The sequence below is a fragment of the Diabrotica virgifera genome, chromosome 9 (assembly GCF_917563875.1).
Source record: "Diabrotica virgifera virgifera chromosome 9, PGI_DIABVI_V3a".
Taxonomy (NCBI): domain Eukaryota; kingdom Metazoa; phylum Arthropoda; class Insecta; order Coleoptera; family Chrysomelidae; genus Diabrotica; species Diabrotica virgifera.
This window is the reverse complement of record NC_065451.1, coordinates 26,265,118-26,280,926: the sequence shown is the minus strand read 5'-3', so window position 1 is coordinate 26,280,926 and position 15,809 is coordinate 26,265,118. Positions and strand designations below refer to the sequence as shown.

The following is a 15,809-nucleotide window of genomic DNA, read 5'->3' as shown; positions in this document are numbered from 1 at the left end:
GTTACAGACTATGGAATCCAAAAGAAAGAAAAATAATCCATGCACGGAATGTAATTTTTGATGAGAATTCAATTGAAAATGATAAAATTAGATTTACTGAGAATGAACAAATTGCTCAAATTCGAACCGAAAAGAGAGTGGAAAATATTCCTGAAAGAATCACTGAACAAGAAAATATACACGAAGAAGAAGAAGAAGTAGTTGAAAGAATTAATGAAAACAGAAGAAGTACACGAAACAAAAAGAGACCAACATATCTTGAAGATTATGATTGTGAATACACTACAGAGATGAATCTACTAGCAGCTTTGTCAGTAGGACAATTTCTTGATAATGTTCCTGAAACTTTCTCTGAAGCAGTAAAGGACGTGGAATGGAATCAAGAAATCAGCGATGAACTTCAGTCATTGGAAGAAAACAATACGTGGACTTTAGTGAAACAACCACAAAATGTGAGTGTAATAGATTCAAAGTGGGTTTTTCGTGAAAAAGAAGTGAACGGAAATGTAGTGAAAAAAGCTAGATTGGTAGCTCGAGGCTTCCAACAGAGTAATATTAGTGAAAATGTGTATGCGCCAGTAGCAAGAATGGCTACAATTAGGGTATTATTGTCATTGTATGTAGAATATGATCTTTTTGTAAAACAGCTAGATATTAAGTCCGCTTTCCTTTATGGAACGTTGAAAGAACCAGTATATATGTATCAACCAGAAGGGCTTGAAGGATATGATAAAAATTTAATTTGTAAGTTAAGCAAATCATTGTATGGTTTAAAAGAAGCTCCTAAATGTTGGAATACACTTTTTCATTACTGTCTAACTGATCTTGGTTTTCAACGATCTAGGAAGGATCCTTGTTTGTATTTTAAGGATTTTACATTTTTACTTATATATGTTGATGATTTGATAATATTTTCAAAAATTGAAGATAATATTATTTTTATAAAATCTGAATTAAAGAAAAAATTTAAATTAAAAGAGTTTGATAATGAAAAATTAGTATTTTTAGGTTTACATATAAGTAAAATTGGAAATGAAATTTGTATCTCACAAAAAGAATTAATTAAGAAAATTTTACAAAGTCACTGCCAAAGACTAAATTTAAATATTTTAGGGAACTTCTAAATGTTGTTGAGTTATAGTTTTGTATAATTAATATAGAATTGCAGAAGGGTGTTGGTATTACAATTCTCTATTGTAGACTTTTATGTGTTGGCAACACCTGTGAGTGACACAAGTGACAAGTGTCAATGTCAACAAGAACTTTGTAATGTAACCAGGAATTTATCTTAAAATAAAAACGTTTATTTTGTCATCGTATTCGTATTATTTGATTAACTATTTCCATCTATAAGCAGACTATTTCCATCACGCATTCCTAGATTTACCACTTCTGTGAGTGGCAACGATGGTAGGATCTTTGTATCGGTCAGAGGACTGGATCGTCTCTGAAAATTTTGCGGGCACGATGGCTCTTAAGCCGCTGTGGATTAGTATTCGTGTTACCAAATTTTAATTTGGTGACACGGTTAGGTAAGGGCCGGTAGGTACTTTATGTCCCGGTTAGCTAATCGGGACAGAAAATACCGACCGTAAGAATATCAGACTTAATAAATGCAATTTTAATTATTATTATAATTATAGGTAATAATTATAATTCCATTTATGAAGTCTGTTATTCCTATTGCCGGTATTTTCTCGATTAAACTCCGGTTAGTTAACCGTACCGGCCCTTTGGATTCGATTATTGCATAATATGCATTATTAATTATTACCTAGTTTATAACTTGTAACTGTACTTGCTTACTATACAGATAACATATCTATACCTTTTTATCCTATATAAATCATATTAATCGATTTTAATTACTTGTCGAAATATATTAATTAACAACAACATTATTATATGACATATAATAATATTGATTATACAGTACATTGTAGTGTATAATCAATAAAATAAAAATTATTTAATATTTTAGGCTAAAAATGACAAATGAATGTACTGATTAGTATACAAATTATACAATTTGGATTTTTTAATAAAGTATAAAGGTGATATAATACATATTTTACCTAAAAACAACAAAGATGTTTTTAGTTTGTAGATACTTTATAATATAGTTTCTTAAATTTTTAATTTTTTAATTTTATTTCTGTATTTCATCTATTTTTATAATAGACCTGGATCGCGCGTACCAAAAAAAAGTTGATTAATAGCAAGTTGAAAAGTCACGGTGTCTAGTCGGACAAACTTTGATGTCTGGGAACACTGTATATATAAAAATATTTATAAAATACTTCTGGTTTTGGTAACACTTTAGAAAAAGTCACGCGTCGCCACTGAGCAATACCCATCCCCAGCTTTGATAGAGCCAAAGGAGATGCTCGAAATATTTTGAGTATCGCACAAGATAAAACAATTCACGGTTTATAATAGAGTTGGTACGAAATACGGAACAATAAACAAACTTGTTTCAAGAAATCAAATAAGAGAATGCAAAGAAAATTTTCTTAATTTCGAAGATGTTCCAGACGTTAAGCTGTCTCTAAGAGAAATTAGTACAAAAGATTCTAAATTTTGAAGACAAGGCTTTATAAAACGCTACTGCAATAAGAAATTCTCTTCAAAAGTGTAAAAAGTGTAACGTATTGTGCAACTCAAATTCCATAATGCCTCAACATGTGAGAATAAACACTATTTTTTTTATTTTAATTACGATAATATAAAAATAATAAATATTCAAATTAAAAAATTACGTTTTATTAAACCTAATCTAACAAATTACATTTTAATAGCTGATCGGTGTTTGACTAGTCAAACCCTGATTTCATAATATTAAATTTCGACCTTTGCCTGACCAACGTTGTCTCTCCTAGGTTTGACTAGTCAAAAGCCGAAACTGTAATTTATTTCGGGCTTTGACTAAGACCGTCAGTCAGACCTGAGGATTGCCTAGTCAAACCTAGGAGTGCCTGCAATTCGGGCTTTGACTATAACATATATATCTGAAGCGTCAGTAGCATGCGCCTTGATGGCCTTGTTGGTGGAGCATTGGACCAGAGATCGAGAAATCGCGAGGTTGCGGGTTCAAATCCCGGACGATTCATACTTTTTTCTTTTTTTTTTAATATTTGGCACTGTTAATTTTTGGTAATTATTGTTAATTTTTTGTATTGTAACTGTTAAGTATATTTATTTCGTTGAAATTATATAATAGAAGTATAATTTCTTATGTGCGTACAAAGTACACACACTTTCTTTCTTAATATTCTCGTCATGGTCATTTCGGAATGTCCACAAAATGTTAAATAGCGAATGAATTTCATTTGCCGCATTAAATATTCTGGTTAAATTGCTTATTCCATGATTGCTGGTAACTAATTTAGATTATTCAACAATGGAGGACCTAATCCCTTTAGATTCTGACCCTTTGTATTCTTCAATCAATTTCTGATTTTTGTAAATCTTCTAGAAACCCAGATATATTTTTAATCTCCATATCCATAGTTATCTGACTGCACTTCAGTATTTGACTTCTGTGATTTGTTGCTGTTAAAATTTTACGCCAAATCAACTAAAGGTCATGTTAAATATAGCCAAGGATTAATTAAACGTATTATGGACATAAAGTGAAGGGCAAAAAAACAAGAAAAATTACGTCTTTGGTCTGGTCGACGCCGGGCCCCTTACATCGCCGGGCCCCGGTAAAATGTACCGGCGGCTCTGAGGACAAGACGAACACACACCTGAGTGACTGAGCTAAGCTAAGGGTGTAGCGATGGCTATCTTGGTTGGTTGAAATATTATTTTCGAATTTTGGTTCAATTAGCTGGGGTAGTCTGTCGCCCTTTTTCGTTTCAAGGAAGCTTTAGATGGTTGTGCGAAAGAAGTATTAATAAATGGTGAATGGTTGAATAACATTAGACATGCAGATTGACACCATAGTTTTTGCCGATAATCTGAATGATTTACAGATATCAAAACGCATAACAGAAGTCAGCAACAGATACGGACTAGCTCTTAACATAAAGATGACCAAATTTATAACAATTACTAAAAAACACTACACGCTCAACTTAAAATCAACCAACAAAATATCGAAAGGGTCGAGGAATATATTATAATATAATACATAAATATAAATATAATATAATATAATACATATCTGGGCACCAATTTAAATAGCCAGTGGGACCACCCAACAGAAATTAAACAGCGAATAATAAAATCAACAGCAGCATACGTTAGAATGAGACCCATTTTCAACAGTCGAGACATACCATTTGGTGGGAGGGTAATTAATACCGAACTTTCCACCTTTTTTAGAGAGGAGTGGATTAACATCAAATTGATCCAAAATATTTATAAAGGACCACTGAAGCAATAATAAAACAATTACAGACAATTTTCCTTCGATTTATTTAAGAGAACTGAAAATAGGGATGATCCAAACATTGAGAAAATTATCGCAATTCAATGTTTACAAGAGAGTTATACAAATATCAAATGTGTTTATAGTGCTTTGGGGGGAGTAAATATACAGATAATTGAGCGAAAACAATGTAATGGTCTACGATTAACACAAAAACCGATAATAATATATGGGACGCATTTCAAAACACGCAATTTACACCAGAGCTCGAAACAACTTCACGTCCACTAGCCTACATGAGGCTTGTTTTCAGACTGCCGGAACTTTCGAGTTTTTGAGGTTCTTAGGTAACGAAGGGACGTGAAGGGAAGGAAATATTAGGATGAAAAAAACTAGAAACTACTCAAGGCAGCTCAAAATTTCTTTTAGGCAGCTCGTAATTTTTTTAAAGTTTTAAATGTTCAAAAATTAAGAAAATAGACAAGCCCAGCGATTTTATCTCTGCACGATGCTTCCAGGGGCGAATCTGAACTTCAGAGGGTAGCATCTTAATCTATATACAAATACTGTTAACCAATATAAAATATTTAACTATTATGTATAGCTATGTACTTTCTTTCTGGACAGGGTGGTGCAATTACTATTTTAACACAGTATCATTATTATCAAAATAAATATTCTAAAAAAGGCATTGTCGATAGCTGCAATTCTGCAATAAAAAAATGGGGGCTCCCATTTAAGATTTTAAAGTAACCCCCCACACCACCTCCGTGGGGGGTCGTGTTTGGTGCCATTCGATAGGTTGTTCAAAAATATTGAATACCTAAGTGTATTTTTCAGTTTTTCGATCTGATGTTCATTTCGCGAAATATGACGGGATTAGTATTTAAAATATTAAATTTACCCCCCACACTCCTCTCCGTGGGAAGTCGTGTTCGCTATCATTCGATAGATTTTCGAAAAATATTGAGTACGTATTTTTTAGTTTTTCAATATGTCATTAATTTCGCGAAATATTCGCTTTTTTCTTGTGAAACTTTGGGACTCACCCATTTCCTTACGCCCCGCTCAAATCGTCAGATTTTTGAAATATACAATACACTGTTTTGCATGCACTTAACTTACCTTATCTTAATATGACGGTTTCGAGTTTTTCTAAAGATAGATTTTTTTTCGGAGCCGCCTTAACGAGCTCCCCTGCATTAAGAGCTAATATAATGGTTGAGGTGCATTTTCAATAGGTACAAGGTTTCTCCACATGTAATAATCTGACTCGCTTGAGTAACTGCAAAAATCCCCGCTTGGGCTCCCCTACCATTATTAATTAAAAGAAGATAATACGTACTATAAAATACATTTTGCAAATATGAATAGAAAAAGTTAAATTTGATATTATACATATATAAGAGTGACAAGGCACGTGAATTATGTGTACGCCGCGCCACATAAAATGCTGGTTTTATAAATATGTAATGATGATGTTGCAAAATAACTATTTTATATAGATATCATATAGATAATGAGACACTACAGCCCAACTTTCAATTCTAATGCCTCCAAGAACAGATTTAGTACCACCTTGTACCTAACTGTAAAAATTACTCGAAGAAACGTAAATATAAGGGAAGGTGATACGAGGTATTTTATGATGATTTAATTATAAGAATTATATCCTAAAATTGAATTAGGATCTTTAGAAATGAAAAATGAAGGTAACGTATGTATATATTGTTGTAGTTCAAAATTAATTTAAAAAAATAAAATAATTTGTATGTCAAAGACGACGGGACCATAAATTTTCAAGACCCTGTAGGTATGTGGTAAAATTTTGAACATAAAATAATTTAACATTAAGAAATATTTCGCAGAAGAGTGAATTTTTATAGTGGTTGAGATTCTACGAACAATAATTGGTCTGATAAACATTTTAGAAATTCAAAAGAACGGATTAAGTGGTTAGAATCTTTTGATGTACATATTATTAAAAATAACGAACAGTAAGTATGATTTACAAATACAATGCCTTTTGTATTGTTTTCCTCGAAGACATTGGGTAGTAAACATACTTTTGTGGTTTTAGATATAGGGTTTTTCTATTTGTAAATAAAAGGAAATTTTAGTCTATCTCCTAGAAACCAAATTTGTATATGATATGGTGTTCTTAAAAAAATAATGTAGGATGAAAAGTAGTGGTGTTTGACCGAGTTTGAATGCATGTATATAATGCATGTATAATATAATAGCATGAGGCTATGAAAAAACGATGGGACGAGGAGAGGGATTTGATGTTAAAACTAAATGAGAGAATTAGGATCATTGTGTTTTTACCATCGAGAGCTAGCAGTCCAGTTTGGAAGCATTGTGTTTAGTATAAGTTTTGTTAAGTTGGTGATAGCAGGATCGTGGAAGGCGAAACGAGATAAAGTCGAGAATTCCAAACTCCTTGTGTCCGAAAAGATCCCAGTTTCTGTAAGTAAATAGTATTAGTAACAGTATTATATAAACATTGCAAGAGGTACCAAGTCGAGGAGAAAAATGTTTGGGTCCTAAAAATTGCTATTGTTTTTAAATCAAGCCGGAGATTTTGATTTGTGGAGAGAATTCGAACGAGTGCTGTTTTAAAACAGTTGAAAGGAGAAGCACACTTTACATAATCAGAGGAGCACGTTGTGGGAGATCTAGGACGACACAATTAAGCAGAATTAATAGGAGTCCGTCGGCAAGCGACGGAGAGATTATATAGAGATTGGATTAAAAGGTTAGTCAGATTATTTGTGACATAAGAGTGTTGTTTTGTATTACATACCATATTTGTTTTTGAAAGCCACATCAACTTAATAGTATTGAAACAAATTATTCATCCATAAATTCATAAAAGGTACAAAGTGATTGCTTTAAAGAGTGGAAATTAAAATTTGTTTTCTTTTTATAATAATAATTAGAGCAATTTACAGATTCAAGTGAATAAATTTGGTTCACAAAGGAGATACTAGAATTAGAGGTTTTTTTATTAGATTGGAAATTTTACACAGAATAAAGTTTAGCATAAATTTGATTCTTATATATTTTATGTTATAGTAAATAAATGGTATTTGAAAATTTATATGTGTGTTGAAGTATATTTATTTTCCTTGTTTATCCTGGATAAAGCAAGCAACCGAGAAATACTAGAAGCCACAAAATAAAAGTAATGCATATAATAAATTAGTCCTGGACAGTCAGTTAACATGGGCAGAACATATTAAAAAGCTAGTCGTATCCTCCCAATCTAAAATAAATCTCCTTAAAATACTATTAAACCGATCTTGGGTAGCGGACACCATAAAACTGTTGGATATTATACCAATCATTAATCCGAAGTAAACTGGATTATGGTGCAATATGCTATTCAACTGCGAGTAATTATATTCTTAAAAAACTAGACATTATACAAAACACATGTTTAAGACTTATTATGGGTGCTTACCGAACTAGTCCTGTTTCAAGTTTTCAGGTTATCCTAGACGAATCCCCCCTATCAATAGGAAGACAACACATTTCTTTAAATTATGCCGCGAGATTGTCTTCCAACCCTGATAACACAAACTATCCACTTCTTCACAAAACATATCCACCTACTCATTGCCATCAACAATTTAAATATCCACCCCTTAAAGAACGTTTAACGAGATATGGTTTTGACATGGAGCAGCTGACACATTCTTATCCTACACAACGAACTATACCTCCCTGGACTATTAATTTTCCCACTATTGATATATCCCTCACGGCCTATCCAAGGAGTACTACAAATCCCATAATCATTAACAAACTATATCAAGAACGGATATCAGAATACACTGGCTATAACAAGATTTTTACTGATGCATCAAGAACTGAAAACGGACATGCAGCGGCCTTTATTCTAGGAAAGTCCGAATATGCAGTTCGCGGCCAAAAAGAAGATTTAATACATGGAAATCTCCCGGAGACACAACCAATAGAACAATCCGAAATCAAATTGACTTTGTCCTCATTAAAAAAAGATTTCGTAATTCTATACTTTCTGCCAAAACTTACCCTGGAGCAGATATCGGTTGAGACCATAACCCCATAGTAGTCACATTACGAATCAAATTAAAGCTGATTAAAAAACCCACGGAAAGTAGAATTGATGTTAAGAGGTTAAGAGAACCACAAACAAAGGAACAAACTGTAAAAACTCTTACTAAAAATTTACATATTGCCCAAGAACTGAATAAAAGTAGCTATGACATTGATCAGAAATGGGAAAATATAAAACAAGCAGTAATTAAAACAGCCAGTGAAAACTAAAAACCAAAGAAAAGAAAACATAAAGACTGGATGACTGAAGATATAATATTATTAGTGAATGAAAGAAAATCATTCAAAACAAAAAATCCAATTAAATATAACGTAACCGATAGATTAATTAAAAAGAAAATAAAAGAAGCTAAAGAGAGAATGTTACATGAGCAGTGCCAAGAACTGGAAGAATTTGAGAAAAAATATGACTTTTTTAACATGCATAAAAGAATTATAGAACTAACAGGAATGAAAAAAACACTTCAAACTAGGCAACTAAGAGATGAAAGTGGTGCACTTATTACATATATAAACCAGAAAATGCAGAGATGGACACAATATATAGGACAGCTTTTTGAAGACAAAGAGAGAACAGAAGCACCAAAAGAATTTAAAGATGATACTGGACCTGACATTATACGAGAAGAAGTCGAATATGCAATGAAACAAGCTAAAAGTGGTAAATGTCCCGGGCCTGATGAAGTTCCTATCGAATTACTCAAAATTGTGGATACTGAATCTATTGACCTTCTTTTGGATTTATTTAACACCATATATATATAACAGGTATAATACCTAAAGAATGGCTCCAATCTACATTTATACTGCTACCCAAAAAAGCCAATGCAAAGGAGTGCAAAGAACATCGCACCATAGCCTTAATGAGTCATGTCTTGAAATTGTTTTTAAAAGTGATTCACAATAGAATACATAAGAAATTAGACGAAGGCATAAGTGATACACAAATGGGATTTAGGAAAGGTCTGGGAACACGGGATGCACTGTTTGCAGTAAGTGTTCTTTCGCAGAGATGCCTAGATATGAATCAGGAAGTATATGCCTGTTTCATTGATTTTGAGAAGACATTTGACAAAGTGCAGCATAATCGTCTCAAAGAAATTTTGTTAAATAAAAACATTGACAGTAGAGACATTAGAATTATATGTAACCTCTATTGGAATCAGACAGCAAAAGTGAAAGTTGAAAATTAACTGACTGAGGATATCCAGATTCGTCGTGGGGTGAGCCAAGGGTGTATTTTATCACCATTGTTATTTAATTTATATAGTGAAGCCATCTCAGAATTAGCGTTGGCCGAAGTCAATGAGGGCCTAATAATAAACGGTGAGCCAGTTAATAATATAAGATATGCTGACGATACCGTACTTTTAGCGGGAACACTAGAGGAATTGCAACACCTTGCTCAACAACTAAATATACATTGCAACGATTATGGACTAAAAATAAATTTGAATAAAACCAAGTTCATGGTATTTACAAAAGCACAAAACATCAGAGTTAGACTAGTACTGGATAATACAGAAATTGAGCAAATATCTTCGTACAAATACCTTGGAGCATGGATCACAGAAGATACTGATCAGACAAAAGAAATAAGATGCCGCATTGAGATTGCACGATCCATTTTTAACAGAATGAGGAAACTTTTCTGTAATCGCAATATAAATATAACGCTCCGGATAAGAATGCTTCGTTGTTATATTTTCTCCACCCTTTTGTATGGGGTTGAGGCACGGACACTAAAACAATCCAACATTAAAACCTGGAAGCATTCGAAATGTGGTGTTATAGACGTATTCTGAAAATATCATGGACCGATCGTAAAACAAACGCACAAGTGCTCGAACAACTAGGAAAACAATGCGAAGTTTTAAATTCCATAAAAATCAGGAAGTTAGAATACTTGGGGCACATCATGAGAGGTGAAAAATACGAACTATTAAGGAATATAATGCAGGGCAGAATCAAAGGCAGAAGAAGCGTAGGAAGACGTAAAATCTCGTGGTTACGCAATCTCCGTGAATGTTTGGATGCAGCTCAATTGAACTATTCCGGCGCGTAACCAACAAAATTATAATTGCCGGAATGATTTCCAATCTCCGATAGGAGCGGAACTTTAAGAAGAAGGCCCTCAATTCTGCAGCATTTTCACGGGAGAAGCAATCGCAATTTTAAAGGCATTAGACATATGTAAGAGTCATGCAAGCTCAAACTTTCATCATTACTGACTCTTTATCTGTTCTTCAGAGCTTAAGGCAAATATATCCAGTACATGCTATTCTGCAACAAATACAATTAGCACTTTATCACCTACAAAACAGACAAGTAAACGTTAAATTTCTTTGGGTACCATCACACACAAGTATCGCAGGAAATGAAAAAGTAGATGAATTGGCCAAGAAAGCTGCTACTGACGGGCAAACTGAAATAACGACTATAATTCCAATCAGTGATATCCAGCTCAAGATTAAACAGCACTGTGTAAATAATTGGAAAGAAATGTGGAATTATAATAAGGCTAACCTTAAAAGCGTTAAAACTAGGAGTGGCACTAAACTACAATTTCCAGAAAACAGAAGGCAACAGGTGATTATAAACCGACTAAGAATTGGACATACAGCGTTAACTCACCAGCATCTCATAACAAAAGAACTACCACCTGAATGTTCGTATTGTGAATGTCCAATAACTGCTCAACATATATTGACTGAATGCCCTCTTTATTCCTACGAAAGAGCCATCAACAACGTACCAGAAGAAGCAAAGAAACTTAAAGATATTTTAAACTGTAATGTAGCAAATACAATCAAATTCCTGAAGGACATACGTTTACTACACAAAATTTAAGTTATATTCATTTATATTCAGTTATATCATTTTGTAATTTGTAATTTATTTTGGATCATTGATTCTATTCAAGAAATTTTTCCCAACCTGAAATGGTGGATGTGTGAATTGTTCGTAAGGGGATTTTTCCACATTCTCTATTTCATTTGTTTGATTTGTAATTTATTATTTGTAATTTAATACGAAATTTCTAATTAGTATATTTAATAACAACTACTGTAAAATCTGTAAAACCCGCTAATAACCTTTAATGGTTGATGCGAAAATTCTAAATAAAAAAACATTAGTCCTGAGAATTTGATTTACTGAAAAAGTTTATTAAATTTTGTTTTGTTTTATAATTAGCACTTAAAATAATTCATTAATTAGTATAATTAATGAAAGTCAGCTTAATCTCATAACAAGAAGAAAATCAGATCATAATAAATAAAATAAAATTTATATCGAGAGGTTCGCTTGATTAATAAGTCTATGTATTGGCCAAAAACAAACCTAAGAACATTTTCCTAAGCTCAAGATGTTCTTTTGAGTTCTTCTATTATTACTGTTAATTAAAGTGCAAATGTTTATTGCTCAAATTTGCTAAAAACCCTTATAAACAAATTAATATACAACTTTTTAAAGAAAGTGATAACATTATGCACTAATTTTACAATAGCTTGAGTTATAATTATTGGATTTAAGTTTAGTTCGCCATTTTCTTTGTGTTTTATTAAGAAACAAATTTTATTTGAACATTTTTTTATCTCTATTAGTTGACGAGCCGTATCAACAATTAAATTGTTTATAACAATTTTTTGAACCTCTCGGATCCACCCGCGAAATTCGTAATCAGCAGCCAAAATCCCATAAGAAACCGTTGAGCTTGCCCATCAGAATTGAACAAATCCAAATATGTTGGTACAAATATCGCCAAAAGGCTATTTATATTCATTCATTAGTTAAAAAACTTAAACATACATGTAATTCAGACAATTTTAGAACGAATATTGTTTAAGCTGAATATCCCAGAAATTATTCAGTTATATTCTTTGTTACCATGATAGTACTGTCGCCACGGAGGGTACAACGGCCTCCTTAATTCAGATGGACTTACCCAAGTTTTTTTATGTATTTTCATCCTTAGAACACGAATTTTTTGGGTAACAGTTTATCCGAATGTCGATAAGATTGTTACAAACAAAGAACTTGAGGAATTACATAACAGCGATTCTAAGCAAAAAATGTTCCTACAAGTTTTTTCGTAGAATGCATAGTTTTCGAGATAAAAGCGGTTAAACTTTTAAAAAATCGAAAAATTGCAATTTTTGCACCCGAATAACTTTTGATTAAAAAATAAAATAGCAATTCTGCTTACTGCATTGGAAAGCTCAAGTCAAATTCTATTGGTTTTGATTATTTGCATGGCTAAAAATTAATTTCTTTATTGTTAAACAAAGCTATAAACACATAGTGCTTTAATGATGTTTTCAATGCATTTCTCATTTAAAATCAAACGAGTAGGCGCGCATACAGACAATTTCTACGTAGATTACGTACATTCAAGCGCATGCATTGGGCACGGGAAACACTATGTGTTTATAGCTTTGTTTAACAATAAAAAAATTAATTTTTAGCAATTCAAATAATCAAAACCGATAGAATTTGACTTGAACTTTCAAATGCGGTAAGCAGAATTGCTATTTTATTTTTTAATCAAAAGTTATTCGGGTTCAAAAATTGCAATTTTTTGATTTTTTGGAAGTTCAACCGCGTTTATCTCGAAAACTGTGCATCCTACGAAAAAACTTGTAGAAACATTTTTTGCTTAGAATCAGCCAAAAAATACAAAAAATGTTTTGTTTTGCGAAAAATCGCTGTTATGTGATTCCTCAAGTTCTTTGTTTATATTTATAACAATCTTATCGACATGCGGATCAACTATTACCCAAAAAATTCGTGTTCTACGGGTCAAAATACATAAAAAAAACTTTAGTAAGTCCATCTGAATTAAGGAGGCCGTTGTACCCCCCTGGCGGCAGGACTATGAAGTAAAAAAGGGGAAACAAAAAATTTATTAAAAGATGAAATGTGAACGGCCTGAATAAAATGTAGCGGTGCGTTATCAAACCGCGCGTTAAGCGCTTGTCATGTGAACGTGCCCTAAATCTTACCTGTTCATGATCTCGCACTTGGGAATATGTTAACAAATGTCGACAACCATCAAACCTGTTAACACATTTAAATAAAATGTTTTCAGCCATTTTTCCATATAGTGATTCTACTCCTTCTGATTTATAGATTGAATGTTCCTTATTATCAACACATCTTCCACATTGTATAAGCCTGTTTGGATAAACTTTTACGGGTTTCACAGATAAATATTTATGACAAAAACTGCAAAGTAAAGTCTCTAGTATATTATCTGGAAGTATAAACGCCATATTAATATCGTATAACTATAACAGAATAACGAGCTATAAATTTATGAAATAAAATGTTCTTGTTCTATCTAATAGTGAATCTTAAAAAACACATATCTAATTGAAAAATTTATAAATTATATATCTACTATTGATTTATGAGATAACTAGATATTAGATTACAACAAGTTGCTAAGTAAGAATAAGTATAAGGCTGGCTTCCCACGATCCGCAATATCGCGGACCAGCTCGCACCGACGCACCGTCGGAGGTGTCTCGACCGTGGTAACAAAGACATGTCTATGCTGGTGCGGGCTTTCCATCGAGAGTTGGTAATATCAAAGGTGCGGTATGGGACCGTGCGACGCGGTCCGAGCGCGTCCGTGTTTTAACAGACGGCAAGTCAGACCGTGGGAAGGAGGTGTTATACCTGAAGGAAGGAGGTGAATACATATTATAATATGTATTTAGTAGACCAGAGACCAGGATACTTATGTCTATAGCCTGAGCCACTACTACGTGTCGTGTAATTTGGGTTGCCTAAATGAACTTGAATCGGCGAATTGGGCCTAAAAATAATAAAGTTTTGCTATATTAACTAGTTTAAAAATACTTTTTAACATTGGTATTTGTATTTACATTGGTATATATATATTTGTATTTGTATTTGTACTTTATAACAATAACTTATCAGTTTCATTAAAAAAAAACGACTAAAATCCTTTATAAAAGGTATACTTGTTAAAATCTCTAATAAGGGCTACATCACAGAACTAGTTTTCGATCGGATGACCGATAATCATCAGTGTTTACGTGAATCTAACATGCTAATCACCAAATAAAAAATATGTGGGTAAAAACCCTTTGCAATTGATCCGTCGTAGGAACATAGATGCATAATGTGAAATTAAACATGGATGTCTAAAATATCCAATGTTTGTGCTCTAGGTACCGTTGAGCTCGAATTTGACTTGTTCACATTATGACTATATGGTAGCAAATCACCTTATAAGTCACTTGCTACCATATAGTCATGATGTGAACAAGTCAGATTCGAGCTCAACGGTACCTAGAGCATAAAACATTGGATATTTTAGACATCCGTGTCTAATTTCACATTATTCATCTATGTTCCTATGACGGATTAATTGTAAAGGGTTTTTACCCACATATTTTTTATTTTAGTGGTTAGCATGTTAAATTCACGTAAAGACTGATGATGATCGGTCATCCGATCGAAAACTAGTTCTGTTATGTAGCTCTTTTTAGGGATTTTAACAAATACTGATATTCTTCAACCAAGAGGCCTGCTTTCTACCAATTCCTCTGCGTTCGTCGATTTTACCCATCATAAAAAGTTCAAGAATATTATACCAGTCTCCCCTTACTACGTGTCCAAAATAGGCCATCTTTCTATATTTGATGTAATCAAGCAGCTCGCGGGCAGCATTTGCTCTCTCAAGGACTGCCACATTTGTCAGCATAGCCTTCGATGGTATTTTCAATGTACGTCTGTGCAACCACATTTCAAAGGTTTCCAAACGATTAATGGTTGATATTGCGCTTTCGAATTGCAAGTTATTATTACAGAAGAATGACGTCATTTTTAAAAATGTCGTGCGGGCTATCTCGATTCTACATTTTATCTCTTTATCTGGATCTAGTTGTTCAGTAATATGGCAACCAAGATATTTTTTAAAACTGGGTACTCTTTGAATTATATGACCATCAACATAAAACCGTGAATCTTGATGGGCCAAACGGCTAAATACCATGTATTTTGTTTTTGAACACTTTATGTTTAGGCAAACTCTCTTCCCACTGTGTCAACGGTATTTAATCCATTCATATCATCACTTAAAATAACTGTATCGTCTGCATATCTGATTGTATTTATCAGAATACCATTAACTTTCACATTCCATTTTAAATTATGCAGCGCTTCCTTAAATATTATACCTGAATATAAATTGAATAACAGTGGGGACAGTATACAACCCTGTCTGACACCTCTTTGTATTTTACATATTTCTGTTGATGTTCCATTTATGCAAGCTGTCGCTATTTGACGCCAGTAT

General features: G+C 32.9%; 1 protein-coding gene across 1 annotated transcript in view; it reads right to left on the bottom strand.

Annotated features, from left to right (window-relative positions):
- LOC114332061 (uncharacterized) overlaps positions 1 to 13,832 on the bottom strand; it is a 35,779-nt gene extending 21,947 nt beyond the window's left edge. The window contains exon 1 of the mRNA XM_028281771.2: positions 13,483 to 13,832. The gene's annotated coding sequence lies outside the window, so the exon portion shown is untranslated. The remainder of the gene's footprint in view (positions 1 to 13,482) is intronic.
- Positions 13,833 to 15,809: the final 1,977 nt, after the last annotated feature.